Source organism: Megalobrama amblycephala, linkage group LG4 (genome assembly GCF_018812025.1).
Source record: "Megalobrama amblycephala isolate DHTTF-2021 linkage group LG4, ASM1881202v1, whole genome shotgun sequence".
In the NCBI taxonomy this organism is placed as follows: Eukaryota; Metazoa; Chordata; class Actinopteri; order Cypriniformes; family Xenocyprididae; genus Megalobrama; species Megalobrama amblycephala.
In genome coordinates this window covers 38,550,534-38,563,994 of record NC_063047.1, presented here as the reverse complement: position 1 = coordinate 38,563,994, position 13,461 = coordinate 38,550,534, and the positions used below count along the sequence as shown (strand labels likewise).

At 38.5% G+C, this 13,461-nt stretch overlaps 1 protein-coding gene across 4 annotated transcripts in view; it reads left to right on the top strand.

Moving 5' to 3' along the window:
* The window catches only part of fam172a (family with sequence similarity 172 member A), a 209,896-nt gene that overhangs the window by 128,074 nt on the left and 68,361 nt on the right, over positions 1-13,461 (top strand). The gene's annotated exons all lie outside the window — the stretch shown is intronic.

Here is a 13,461-nt window from a genome sequence, read left to right as displayed (position 1 = left end):
CTCATCACTGTCTCTTTTTCTCTCTTAGGGGACACACTCTTGATTTGGACTCATTTCACATTGATAAAAACACTAGGGGGCACTGCTTATCCTTTGTAACTGCTTTTGCATAGACTAAAGTAGATGAGAGCCGTGTAGGTGTGTGTGTGGAGAATGAGATTTCTTCACTTGCTTTTCCAATCTACATTCACTGTTGAGCGGGACAGTTTACCCCCATAGCCTATTTTCCTTGTCTTCCTCACTAGTTGTCTTAGCTTTTTTGAGTGTGTGTCTATTACATTTCTTTCCACAGAAAATGAACTAATGTGATCTTGAGGTTTCACAACTAGTCTATGCCCATGTGGCTTTCTTTTGCCATTTTTCAGCATGTATTTTTCATTATATTCATCTCAGAGGACTTCAAACTGACCTGTCGTCTCATATTCAGGTCACATGTATTTCGCACACGTACACGTACTAACAATAGCCCGGCGAGTTTATTTGACTCATCGATGACATTTAACTCAAGAGTGCGAGTTAGTCAGCACCTTAGATGTCGGATTGCAGTTCCGGATACTTGGAAATTGAGACACGTGTAGTCATTTTGACGTGACAGTTGTGAATTATCAAACGTCCAAAATGAAAAAAAAAAAATGAAAGCAACATGAAAGATACTTTATGATTCCTATAATTGATGCATCTCCGTTTGCGAACTCTATGAATATTGCTCTTCACATCCAGAGGCGTCAAACACGACAAAGAACAAAAGGAACGGCAGAAACTGGCTTCTCACTATTATAACCACAGAAGGAAAAATTCACAAATGACAAGATAATCACTGCATTCGTACTTACCTTTATCAGCACATAAATGTCTTCCATGGCTGCAAACTAAATAAATAAAGTGTTTTTTTTTTTTCTTTTTTTTTTCTTGAATGTCCTCAGCTGTGGTTGGTAATTGCCACACTCTGACAAATCGCTGACAGCAGTTAAATAGTTAAAAAGATAATTCTGCTGTAAGTGGTGTATTAGGGGGAAAGGTCATTCTTGGTCTATTTAGAATGTTGAATCCCTTTCCTAGCGAAATCCAGACTTTGTCCCTTTGTGCTTGAGTGACATGGGCTTTCTCTGTAATAACATCCCTAGTAATGGGCCATAATAATATATATTGTGCTAATCAGAAAGTATACTACTAACTAAGTATACTAATAAGCATTGAACTGACAACCATCAATAAACGGATTGTACGACAATGCTACATTTTTGTTCAGTTGAATGCTAATTATTGTAGTTCGTTTTGGGGTATATGTGTATTTGTGTGATTTGTATCAATTAAAAAAGCATTACCATGTTCTTTTTGGGACTCTTTAAAGGACATATAGATACTTGTTACTTTTAAGATAAAAAACACTCTTAGTGCTTTGGTATTATTGTTATTATTTTGTATGCTAAACTAACTTATTCTGCTTGACCATTTTTATATCTTAGATTGTTTTGAAATCAAGTTTTAAATAAAATAATAAATACCGTTTTTAGCAACTAAAAAAAAAAGTTAAACAAATTCATTGAAACTTTCTATTTAAAAGGAATTTGAAAATTTTGTAGGAAAAGTATTTGTTTATTTTATTTTAGCTACTCTGTGTGTGTGTGTGTGTGTGTGTGTGTGTGTGTGTGTGTGTGTGTGTGTGTGTGTGTGTGTGTGTGTGTGTGTGTGTGTGTGTGTGTGTGTGTGTGTGTGTGTGTGTGTGTGTGTGTGTGTGTGTGTCTATAAAAGTGTGTGAGGAGGTTGTGAAGCCGTAATAGGTTTTTTTTTTTTTTTTTCCTCTTCAGCCTCTCTTTCACAATCACCCTCTCTTCTCCTCAACTCCTGGTTAAAACGTAGCTGGTGGCTATGGGAAGTTAATTTCAGATTGTTATATATTTCCATTAATTTTGTCCGTCTGGTGCTGGACTGCCTTTTGAGAACAGGGGTATCAGAGGCTCATTTTTGGGGGGTTCAGGAGTTCTTTCCCTTCGGCAGGCTAGACGGAGCTTTAGAAACAGATAGCTGATAGGCGAGTGGTTTCGTCACGTTCATTAGCCATTGGTCCCCTTTTTTTTCTCCTCCAACTTGGAGTTGTGACTGAAAGGATGGGGTGAGTGCCTCAGAAAGTTTAAACAAAACGTCTCTGCTGAAAGCCCATCTGAAAAGCCCCGCAGCTAGTCTCAACGTTTAAAAAAAGGGGAGGTTTGGCCTGACACTGACGTTTGAAAGTGTACATGCACGCGCACGCACACACATTAGCGAGAGCTTCTTTCGTACACACCCACATACTTAGAATCATATACAGACAATACGCAGTTGTAGCATACACACACCTGACCTCCCGGTACACTCTGAAACAAGTGAGGATACTCCCTCGAGGTTTCAAAGAGCCTTAGTATTTTGTTTTCTTCTCGAGTGGCTAAAGTGCACGCCTTTTTCTTTGTTAATAAAATGTTTTTGTTTCATTACTTCACTTGCTTTTATGTTTTTCCTTGTGAAAACAAACATAGTGTTAGTGTTATGTCTGTCCGTGGTCTAAAGCAGACATAACATATAAATATGCAAGTATTTAGACGTAAATATATGTTTTAGCATCTTGTAGCATTTTCTCATTCACGATTAATTCCCGAGCATAAGCAGCTTTAATTGATGTTCTGTCCAGCGTGACCCTATAAGGATGTCATATTCGTTGTGAAGCAGTTTGTAGTTAACATTCATCCAAATAATGGTACTTTTATCATCATGTGTACTCTCCGCAGCTGTATTTCTGTCAGACGTGCACTCTGCTCTGCTAGTTTGTCTCGGCGCGCTGACGGCGAGTTGGGCTTTCCTGTAAACACCTCGGGCAGCCTGACCCCTGTCTCTCCCACCGTCTGCCTGAACCGGCCCTCACCTCCCCCGGCTGACGAGGCCCAGCCTGTACGTGTCAGTGGGCGTCTGAGTTATGACAGAGCCGCGTCTCCCTCTTCGCTCCATCCCTCTCCGTCCCTCATTCTTCCAGCCGGGAAAGTCAATGATCCAAAACTCTGTTAAAACAGGGTCAGCCCCACATGTGCACTTACAGGGTGTCAGTTTAACCTGCTCAAAAATACTTACGGCTATTATTATAGCTTATAAATCATTAAGAAAGTTTAATTATACAAAAATTTCATGGTGGAAATGTGCAGGATGACACATGGGAAGGAGAATTTAATGGGCCAGCAAGTCCCAGCACAGAGAGGGGAAATATTGAGGTTAGCTTTCTATTTTATGGCACTGCCGAAAGGCTGAGGGAGACACATAGTTGGGTTTTGCCCTGTTGATACACACACTCTGAAATATACTGTTCCCTCGTTTCAACGCCAGCACAATATTCATGCCGGTTTCAACAGTTTCGAAGGTGATGAAGATGTTGCTGTGATCGCACCTAGTACTGTTCTTTCTTAAGTAAAATCTCCCCTAATTAATATGCAACTTTAATTTGCTGCTGGGATTTCACCTGTCTTTTTGAGACATCTGTGTACCACAAAAAATAATGTTTGTCACTTATTTTGTATCATTTTTGCAGTGTGTTTAGAAGCACTTAGGAATTGATAATTCCTAATCCTAACCATAATATAGACATGAAGATAAGATACAATGATACAGATATGAATGATTTATATTTATATGTGATATATTTTATTACTACAAGATTAGCACAGGGAATTGTAAAATTGTGTAATAGTCCTGCAATTTAATAGTACATTTTAATTGTTATACTTCATAGCCATGCTATTGGTACAGATCATTTTGATTGTATACAATTTAAATACAGTGTGTTTTAGGTTGTATTAAATAATGCTATGTTGTCATTAGGAAACTTGGAAATTTTTTAAATGTTCCAGGCCTGGAAATGTCATGAAAATCTATAAAAGGTCATGGTAACATTATTGAAATCAAATTCATTTTTTTTTAAAGAAATTAATACTTTTTTAGGTAACATTTTGTATTTTAGTGCCGTAGTTACACGTTACTTCATGTACTTACTATAGTAATAACAGTAAATTCTGCATAATTACAAGTAACTAACCCTAAACCTAACCCTATCTGTAACTCTATAGTAAGTACATGTAGTTAATTAATAGTACTTAGTACTTATTTTAGTAATTACAATGTAACTACGGCACTAAAATAAAGTGTAACCCCTTTTTATTTAGTAAGAACGCCTTAAAATTAATCAACAGTGACACAGATACAAAGTTATCTTTGATAACAAAGATATCAAATATATTTATGATGTTACAAAAGATTTCTATTTAAAACAAATGCTTTTCTTTTGAGTTTATCAAAGAATCCTAAAAAAAAATATATTATGGTTTCCACAAAAATGTTAAGCAGCACTGTTTTCAACAGTTCCAAATCAGCATATTAGAATGATTTCTGGATGATCATGTGACACTGAAGACTGGAATAGAGGGTATGCATGTGACGTCACCGTCGACCGTTATGACTGTGGTTTCACCCACTGAGTGGCACAAAGACTGAGTGGCAGCATTGGTTTAAAGCATGAATGCCACAAAAAACACAGAAAACACATCCAAAACGGTAAAGAGCTTTGTGATTGACTGTACAAATAGCTTTGACACAATTTTTTAAAGAGTTCCGAAAGCTACAGAAAAAATAAGCAAACGGATCATAGAAACAACTGGACTCCAGGCAGAGAAACATGGATTTGCAGTTATCATTTTTTGTGTAATTGTTGGATTTTGAGGTAAAATCATACCGTATATATATTGTATTGTTATATATTGTGTTGACAACTCATTAATTAAATATTTACCATTTTATATTCTGCGTAATTGGGTGTTAAAAAAAAAAAAAACTCACAAAAACTATACAAGTTTTTCCCCGGCGTTGAAATCAGGCACATATAAATGTCAGGAAACACGACTCCTGGCTGCATGTCAATATTCATGGATTAGGTTTCTTTGACAAGTTGTAAGGAACACTTTCAAACCCAACCTTTAGTGTATTTGTGTGTTTTACTCGCAGTTTCGCAGTTTCCCCTATTAAATCCAGTCATGCAGCAGGTTTTTTTGCCACTCAGTTCAGCTGAGGGAGCGTGTTCCGGCGGGAAAGTGACGTCGATGCGTACCCTCTATACTGACTGCTGAAAATTCAGTTTTGACATCACAGCAGTAAATCGCATTTTAAAATACATTGAAATAGAGTTGTAATAATATTTCACAGTATTATTGTTTTTAGTGTATTCTTTCAAAACATTAAAAAATCTTACCATGATGTTTGAAAACAATAAACTTTTTTTTAAAAATTACATTTAAAAAAAAAACAAAAAAACCAATTTGTAGTTGATGAAATTTTGGAATTTAAATAACCTTATCATGAAAATAGACATGTATCAGTGGCATCTGACCAATTGTTAAGCTATGTAAAATCAACAACTGCCCACCAACAGTTATAGCCGGCTGAATGAGCTGCACTACATGTGAAGATGCAAACAAAGAGTGAAGACACAAAAGGAGAGTTTTGCCATGATGATACGCACTCCCACACTTGTCGGTACAGTGTGCAGACTCCGCTCTCTCTCCAGGGTTCAAGGCATTGCAGGATCAATGCAGAACGGGTCCAAAATGAGGGGCCCCATCAGCCTTTTATCATCCAAACTGAGATTTCTCTTCATGGGCCCTGTGCCAGGCACAGCTGCTCCGGGGCCCCTCTTTCTCTGATGATCACAAAAATGCATGCACACATACACACTCTGCTGGTGCACTATCTGTGTGATTAATTCTCTATCAATATGTTTTCGGCATGTTAGATATTTGAAGTTAAAGCATATCAGTTAGGAGTTGAGGCCCACTATAATGATAACTATATTAGTGTCCACACCAAAACATGATAATGGCTTGTATATTATAAGTGTGTCTAGCAGTTTTCTTGTCTGCTGCTTTAAATGCTCGTGCCCTTTAAAGTCGGGTGGATTTTGATTGGCTGTCAATGTTTTTATTGTTCATCAGCTAGAAAAAAAAAAGTTGTGAAAGTGATTCAACGATATTGTTCTTCTGTGGCATTGTTGTTGCAGTTTTGATGTGGACTCTGCTTTCTTTAGAATGTTTTATTAAAATGATTTAATTAACATGGTAGTATGGGAGTATGGACAGTACGTTTTGGTAATTGAAGCATAAACCGTCAATGATGCCTCAAAGAGCCGCAAGCTTCAGGAGTCGCCTGTGTGTGGCCTTTATTCGACAGTGACTGATGCCCAAGCGCACCCCACCCCTGTGCCCCCTTCACTTGCTCTTTCACTCATCCTGCCCCCATGTTTCCTTCTTTCCTCTTGTTTTCCATGAGTGCAAGCTCGACACAGCACCGCTGCCTTTCCTGGCACGCCGCTCCTTATCCTCTCGCTTTTGTTTCCAGTAGGTGTCAAACGCTCAGTGCTTGTGCTGTGTCAGTAAATATTTACCCGGCTTCCTTTTCCTCGGCCGCCTTTGCTGACGTGTGTATGTGTGTGTGTCTGTCCATGGAGCGTCGCCTACTCGCCCCATCTCCGCTCACAAGGTCCACTGATACTCCATTCTGGCCCAACCTTTCCTGGACAACACACTGGACGATGTCATGCCTCACACGTGGCGTTCCACTCAGCGACAGGAAGTAGAAGAGGAAGTTATCGCCGCTCTCCACTTACTAGTGTACATAAATCAAAAACGCCCGCCGAGTTCCACTGTGGCGCCTATAAATGCACACGTACCTAACGAATATACTCCTGGATGGACGCTAGCAGGGGTTAGATATATCCACACCGACGCACACGCTGCCTCCCCAGGGCCTCATAGTGTCCTGGTGCTTAGGGTTTCCTTCCTGCTCCAAAGACAAAGGACGGGCAGGCGCTGAGGCCCAGGCTTCAAAGCAGGGGAAGGCGCAAGTGTTGTCTCTTCCTGTGCAGGGTGTCGGAGCTCCAGGGCAGCTGCCGCTGTTTTCTCAGCCCCGAGCGGGGGGCCAGAGGAATGAGGCCTGGCCTGTGCCCTCTTGGACTCGGAGAATGAAGAAAGGCCAAAACTTTCCACCTCCTTTGGAGCCCCTCTTGGCTCCAGAGGTTAGATAGTCTTAATGGGGTCAGCACAACTCTAGCGAAGGACACTGAGATTAGTTTAGCTAGTTGACACCACTGAACTGTCAAACCAAAGAGCTTTTATTTTAAATAAAGTCAGTATAAGTGTTATTTTTAGTCAGCATGTTTTACAAACATTTTGTTGGATGTTATGATATTGCAATAGATATAAGAAGCTATTTAATGTGTAAACACAAGTAATGTTGAATAGCTGTGAATGTCAGTTTAATTATAATGCATAGTCATGGAATATGTTAGTCAAATTTGTTTAAGTTTTATATGTATGTGGTGTAGTGTTGTCAAAAGTACTGACTGTGATACCAAGTCGGTTATGACATTTTAAAAATGTGACACTGAGCGCTGTTGAGCAGATTTGTAAACGCCGCTGATTGGCAGTTGTGTTCACATGCTCATCAGATATGTCTGTGATTGGCTACAATGATCCACACTTCAAAAACATGTTGTAAATAGACATTAATGACGCTCTTCACTGAGCTCTTACATAGATACATACCGAAGTGTTTGAAAGCAGGCGGACTGGACAAAACGCTTTCAAATTCAAACACTTCCACGTGTTTTCAAACGCTCCCATGCGTTGATCATTGTAGGCAATCACAGACATATCTGATGAGCGCGTGAACACAAAGGCTGATCAGAGGTGTTTACGAATCCACTCAACAGCGCATCACATTTTTAAAATTTCAGTACCGACTTGGTATCACGGTACTGGTTTATATTTTAAGATCAGATGAAGTCTGATGTAGAGCATTTAGCTAGAAACGTCACGCTCATTAAAGGGGCTATAGAATGCTTTTTCACAAGATGTAATATTAGTCTAAGGTGTCCCCTGAATGTTTCTGTGAAGTTTCAACTTAAAATACCCATAGATTTTTTTTTTTTTTATTCAGTTTTTTAACTGCCTATTTTGGTGCATCATTATAAATGTGCCGATTCAGAGTGCGTTCCCTTTAAATGCTCGCGCTCCTCGCCCCCAAGCTTGCAACTCTGTAATACATTGCATAAACAAAGTTCACACAGCTAATATAACCCTCAAAATGGATCTTTACAAAGTGTTCGTCATGCAGCCTATCGGATCATGTAAGTATAGTATTTATTTGGATGTTTACATCTGATTCTGAATGAGTTTGATAGTGCTCCTTGGCTAAAGCTAACATTACACACTGTTGGAGAGATTTATAAAGAATGAAGTTGTGTTTATGAATTATACAGACTGCAAGTGTTTAATAATAAAAATAACAACGGCTCTTGTTTCCGTGAATACAGCAAGAAACAATGGTAACTTTAACCACATTTAACAGTACATTAGCAACATGCTAACGAAACATTTAGAAAGACAGTTTACAAATATCACTAAAAATACCATGGTATCATGGTTCACGTTAGTTATTATTGCTCCATCTGCCATTTTTCGCTGTTGTCCTTGCTTGCTTACTTGCATAAAGTCTGATGATTCAGCTGTGCTGCTCCAGACATTAATACTGGCTTGTCTAATGCCTTGAACATGGGCTGGCATATGCCAAATATTGGGGGCGTACATATTAATGATCCCAACTGTTGTGTCACAGTCGGTGTTATGTTGAGATTCGCCTGTTCTTCAGAGGTGTTTTGCAAAAATCAAATTTACATAAAAAGGAGGAAACAATGGTGTTTGAGACTCATTGTATGTCATTTCCATGTGCAGAACTCTAATTATTTAAATATGCCAAGGTCAATTCAATTTTGAATTCTATGGCACCTTTAAATGTGTTTGGGAGCAACAGTATGCCAACGTTTTTTTGCCTCATATGTCTAAAGCATTAAAGTCTGTAAATGTAACAAAAAGCCTCCAGGTCAGAGGCTTCTGTAAGTATTTATTTAATCTGTGCGTTTTTTTTTTTTTTTTTTTTTCAACCAAGTTTAATGGTGCAAAACTCAAATATTTAATAGTGTGCAAGTCCTAAGGTAGCATTCATTTACACTAGGCTAAGTTGTAACTTACACAGAGCTGGTACAACTTCCCCCAGTTGGTTCAAAAGTAATCGTTCATTTGGGAAAAAAAATCATTTGTTTGTACAGTAGATCTAGTTTGGGCTGATAGTCTGTTATCTAATGTTAGATCCTGTCTTAAGTGTAGCTATACTGTAAGTGTCTAAGTACTTTTTTAGGACCAGTGTATACTTTTGCCAAGACATACTGCTGTTGTGTGGATGTGCATGTATGTAGCTGTGCGTGCTGTGCATCTATGTGCAGTGTTGGCCCACTCTCACCGGTTGTAATTGGACAGTTAATCAATCAAATATTTAAGCTTCATTTTACCACGCAGTGGGATGTCCAGATTATGGCAGCAGTTTGGATGCATTAGTCTGGACTCAGCACCGATGCTAACAGCATGGCTTCCTGAATCAGCCTGCATCTGGATTCACGCGCACATGTGTGTGTGAGTGTGTGCGTCCGTGCTGTCTTCCCTCACCATGGTAATTGCCGCTTTTTTCATGGTGCTATTTGTTGGTAAGCACGTTCCTTTTTAAAAGCCCATGTTATTTATTTATCTCTTCGCTACTTTATTCCTCCCTCATTCTTCTGGGAATGTGTTGAGTGTTTTTTTTCCCCTGCCTCCAGGGACGCCATTGTGGATTACCATTCAGTTCTCACCTAATTATCTGGTGACTTGCACTGCCTTTGACACGTAATTATCAAAGCCCTAAATAATTGTCTTATTTCTTGTGTGTTTGCATGTAAGTCTCATGGAGAGCGTTCGCTTTTGTCGCCGGGACGGCTGAAATGGCTGAGTATTTATCGCTGCACGAGAATCGCCTCCCCGCCTTATCGTTTAACTCTCCTCTTTGCTTGTGTGTGCACATGTGTGTGTGTTTCACACTATTTTGTGTTCAAAATGCAGAGGCAAATAAAGAAGCTTCTTCCATTGCGGTCAGCTTCATTAAGGAAAATGTGATTTTGAACAACTGAAGTCGAGCAATTAGCTCACTACGTGACGTGAAGCCACTTAAAGTGCTAAATGCTGTATTTTACAGTAGAGGTCACTGAAGAGGTCAAGCAGAAGAAGAGAGTGAGAGTGAGAATGGGGGAAGGGGGGCAAGGATATATGACAACGGGGGTATTTTGTCCTCATCAGCTGCAGGATTTAGCTGCTATCGGAAGGACCATTTCGGCTAGCTGGTCCAAAATCATCCTTGTGTCTTTAATTGGGTTTCTACTGATTGGGGTCTCATAGCAACTGGGCTGTGTAGCAAAAGACGGATGAAGAGAACAGTCTTAATGGAGCTTATCCGGAGAAAAGGAAAGGAAATCTGCTGTCTTCAGAGGTTTCCTGCTGGCAGTCCTTGATACTGTTTGACCGAATGTCACGGCTGACCATTTACCACCTCAAAATATAAAAACAACCGGCTTACACCAACTCCTGCCCGTAAGAGTTGTGTTGGCTTTATTATAGTACTTGCAAGGCAGCGTTGAGCTGATATTCTTCAAACCTTAATGTTTTGCTCACCAAGGCTGCATTTATTTGATCAAAAATATGTAAAAAAAAATGTAATAGAACTTTTTTAAAAGATAAACTTTTTTAAAAGTGTTATATATGTATGGTAACACTTTGCAATAAGGTTCATTTGTTAACAGTAGTTAATGTATTAACTAACCATGGGCAATACATTTTGTTAGTTACTGTATATATGAATATATATTTGTATATATATATGTGTGTGTGTGTGTGTGTGTGTGTGTATATATATATATATATATATATATATATATATATATATATATATATATATATATATATATATATATATATATATAGATAATACACACTCAATATTGGTTTTATTTTGCAAGTCATTAGTGCACGCTGCCTTCACAATATCATACAAGAATGTGATGTCATCTTTAGTGTTTGCATAATGAATTGGGACTGGCATTCTTTCTTACATCTATTTGCATACTGAATTGTGATTTGTCTTTTAACCATTTACAGCTACTTTTACACTGCATAGTAACTAAGTGTTGATTCTTGTGAGCAGCCGACTGAGAAAAGACATGTATTGAGAGTCATAACAACTGATGCAACAGAGCCTAAAACTTTAACACTAATCTTTTGCTGCCATTCAAGCACTGTTGTTTTCTTCAGAAAATGCAAATTTCACTGCTAACACACTTGTGTTGAAAATTAAGGAGTGATGTTTTCGTTCCATCTCGAAGGCTGGATGTCATCTCGGTCTCGTTGCTCCTTCATCGCGCTTTCACCTCTCCCCCCGTCTCTCCTCCTCAAGCCAGATGCTCAAGTGCAAAGAAAAGGGCAGAAGTGAGATAGCAAATGTTTCAACATCTGTCTCTGTTGATTTTAGCGCAACAAGTACTTCCACATGTTTGCTTTTTCTTTGCGCTGTTTCTGGGCAGGAGGTTGATGAGCACAGCTGCCCGGTTTCTTTCTTTTATGGGTACAGACCAGCTGAGAGATCAGCTCACGTGGTGCTATAATGCTTAAGCTAATGTACGGAGGAATGCAGATTACGAGTGTTTTAAAGCTTTTTTCCTGTGCGTGCCGCCATTCTCGCTCGCTCCCTTACATTGATTGGCCTGACAGTAAATTATTTATTTTTTCATTGGTTCATATGTTCTTTTAATAATTTCTTTGCTTGGCTCTGCCCACAGGGCATTTTGAATTATAGGTTTACATTGATGGGCGCTATATGTGTGTGTGTGTGTGTGTGTGTGTGTGTGTGTGTGTGTGTGTGTGTGTGTGTGTGTGTGTGTAAGACGGTTGCAGACAGCGTGTGTGGAGCACATAGACTGTCACTGAAGAACATCAATCAGAGTAGTGTGATGGTGTAAATCTAATACACATGTTTCAGTTTTCCCAAAGGAAAACATCACAGATTCACACACATCAAAGCTGCTCTCTGTCATTTTCCTCATCATATACAATGCCCATGCTTGCTTTGAGGTTGTGTTTACATGATTTTGGCAGGCCGTTTGTCATGGAATGAGTAAATCTGTCATTAAATACCATTACAGCCTTTTTATGTAATTTAAATATCCCTACATAACATTTCTATATTAGCGGCAGCATTGTAATGATATACAGTACTTTCCACCAAGAGAGTACCATTCATTCATTCATTCATTCATTCATTCATTCATTCATTCATTCATTCATTCATTTTCAGTGGACACATTAAAAGGTGATGCTTAGTATGGAAAATGCATTTCTATAACAGCATTTAATGGTTGAACTACAGTCAACACAACAATACATGGAAAAAAAATTAAATGACATGAGATTATTTTCTTGTCCTGCTAAATAAGTTAGAAGTCCCTGTCCTTTCTTAGTAGATACCTAACACATCTAATAGTTTCACAACAGAAATTATGGAATTTGTTCTTTTAAAGTCCCCCTGTGGTGAAAATCAAGTTTTTAATGTTGTTTATATATCTATGTGGTGTTTTTATTATGCTTTAAGACAAACCATGTTCAAATTCATAAGTCAACACTATTGCTGAGTATTTCTCCTAAAAACTGCAGTGATCTAAAGATTTCAGTTTGAAATCGATGGTGTTTGTGACGTCACAAACTACCTTGTAACCAATCACGTCAACATGCCGGCGGGCTTTAGCATATCATTAACTGGCCGCGCAAGGGAGTCTCAAGAAAAGCCAGGTTATCCCAGTATATTTTTCGGTTGATATGAAAAATCGGTAGATTTAGCAGTATTGAGGGTGTATTATGATGTTATGTTGAACTATAAGCCTTTCTCCATTGACGTTCTAAGTTGTTCAAAGCATTTCTAAGGATACTGATTTTTAGAAGGCTGCCTGTCTGACTCTGAGATGAAGAACGGGAGCATGGTTTGTGTAACAATAGCAACACGTTATTAGCTGTTTGATAATGTAATCAAGCAAAAGGCTAATCATTTTAATTAACGTTATGTGTCCGCTGTTGCAAAAAGCGATACCATTGTGCAGCGTTGACCTAGTGGATCTCTGAGCTTGTGTGAGTGAGTGGAGGCGGGGCTAATTAGCATATTCATAGAGCCGCTCATACTAAATGAAGCAAATGTGTAGAATTAGATTCAAGCTATTTTAAGGCATTAAGTTTTTTTTTTTTTTTTTTTTTTTTTTCAAAGATGAGTTTTAAGAGATACAATTGTTGACTACAGAGGGACTTTAATACTTTAAAATAATTATAGGACACCAAAGTGCACGGTATTGCTAACAAATCCTATACTCTGTTTTTATTCAAGCATTTTTAGAACCATGTATATCTGGAACGTACATAGTTAGCTTTCCAAAGTCCAAACCCTGTCTTAACTGACACTTTTAGTAGTTTTTAAAAGGTTGAATTTGCTGGCCTCTTG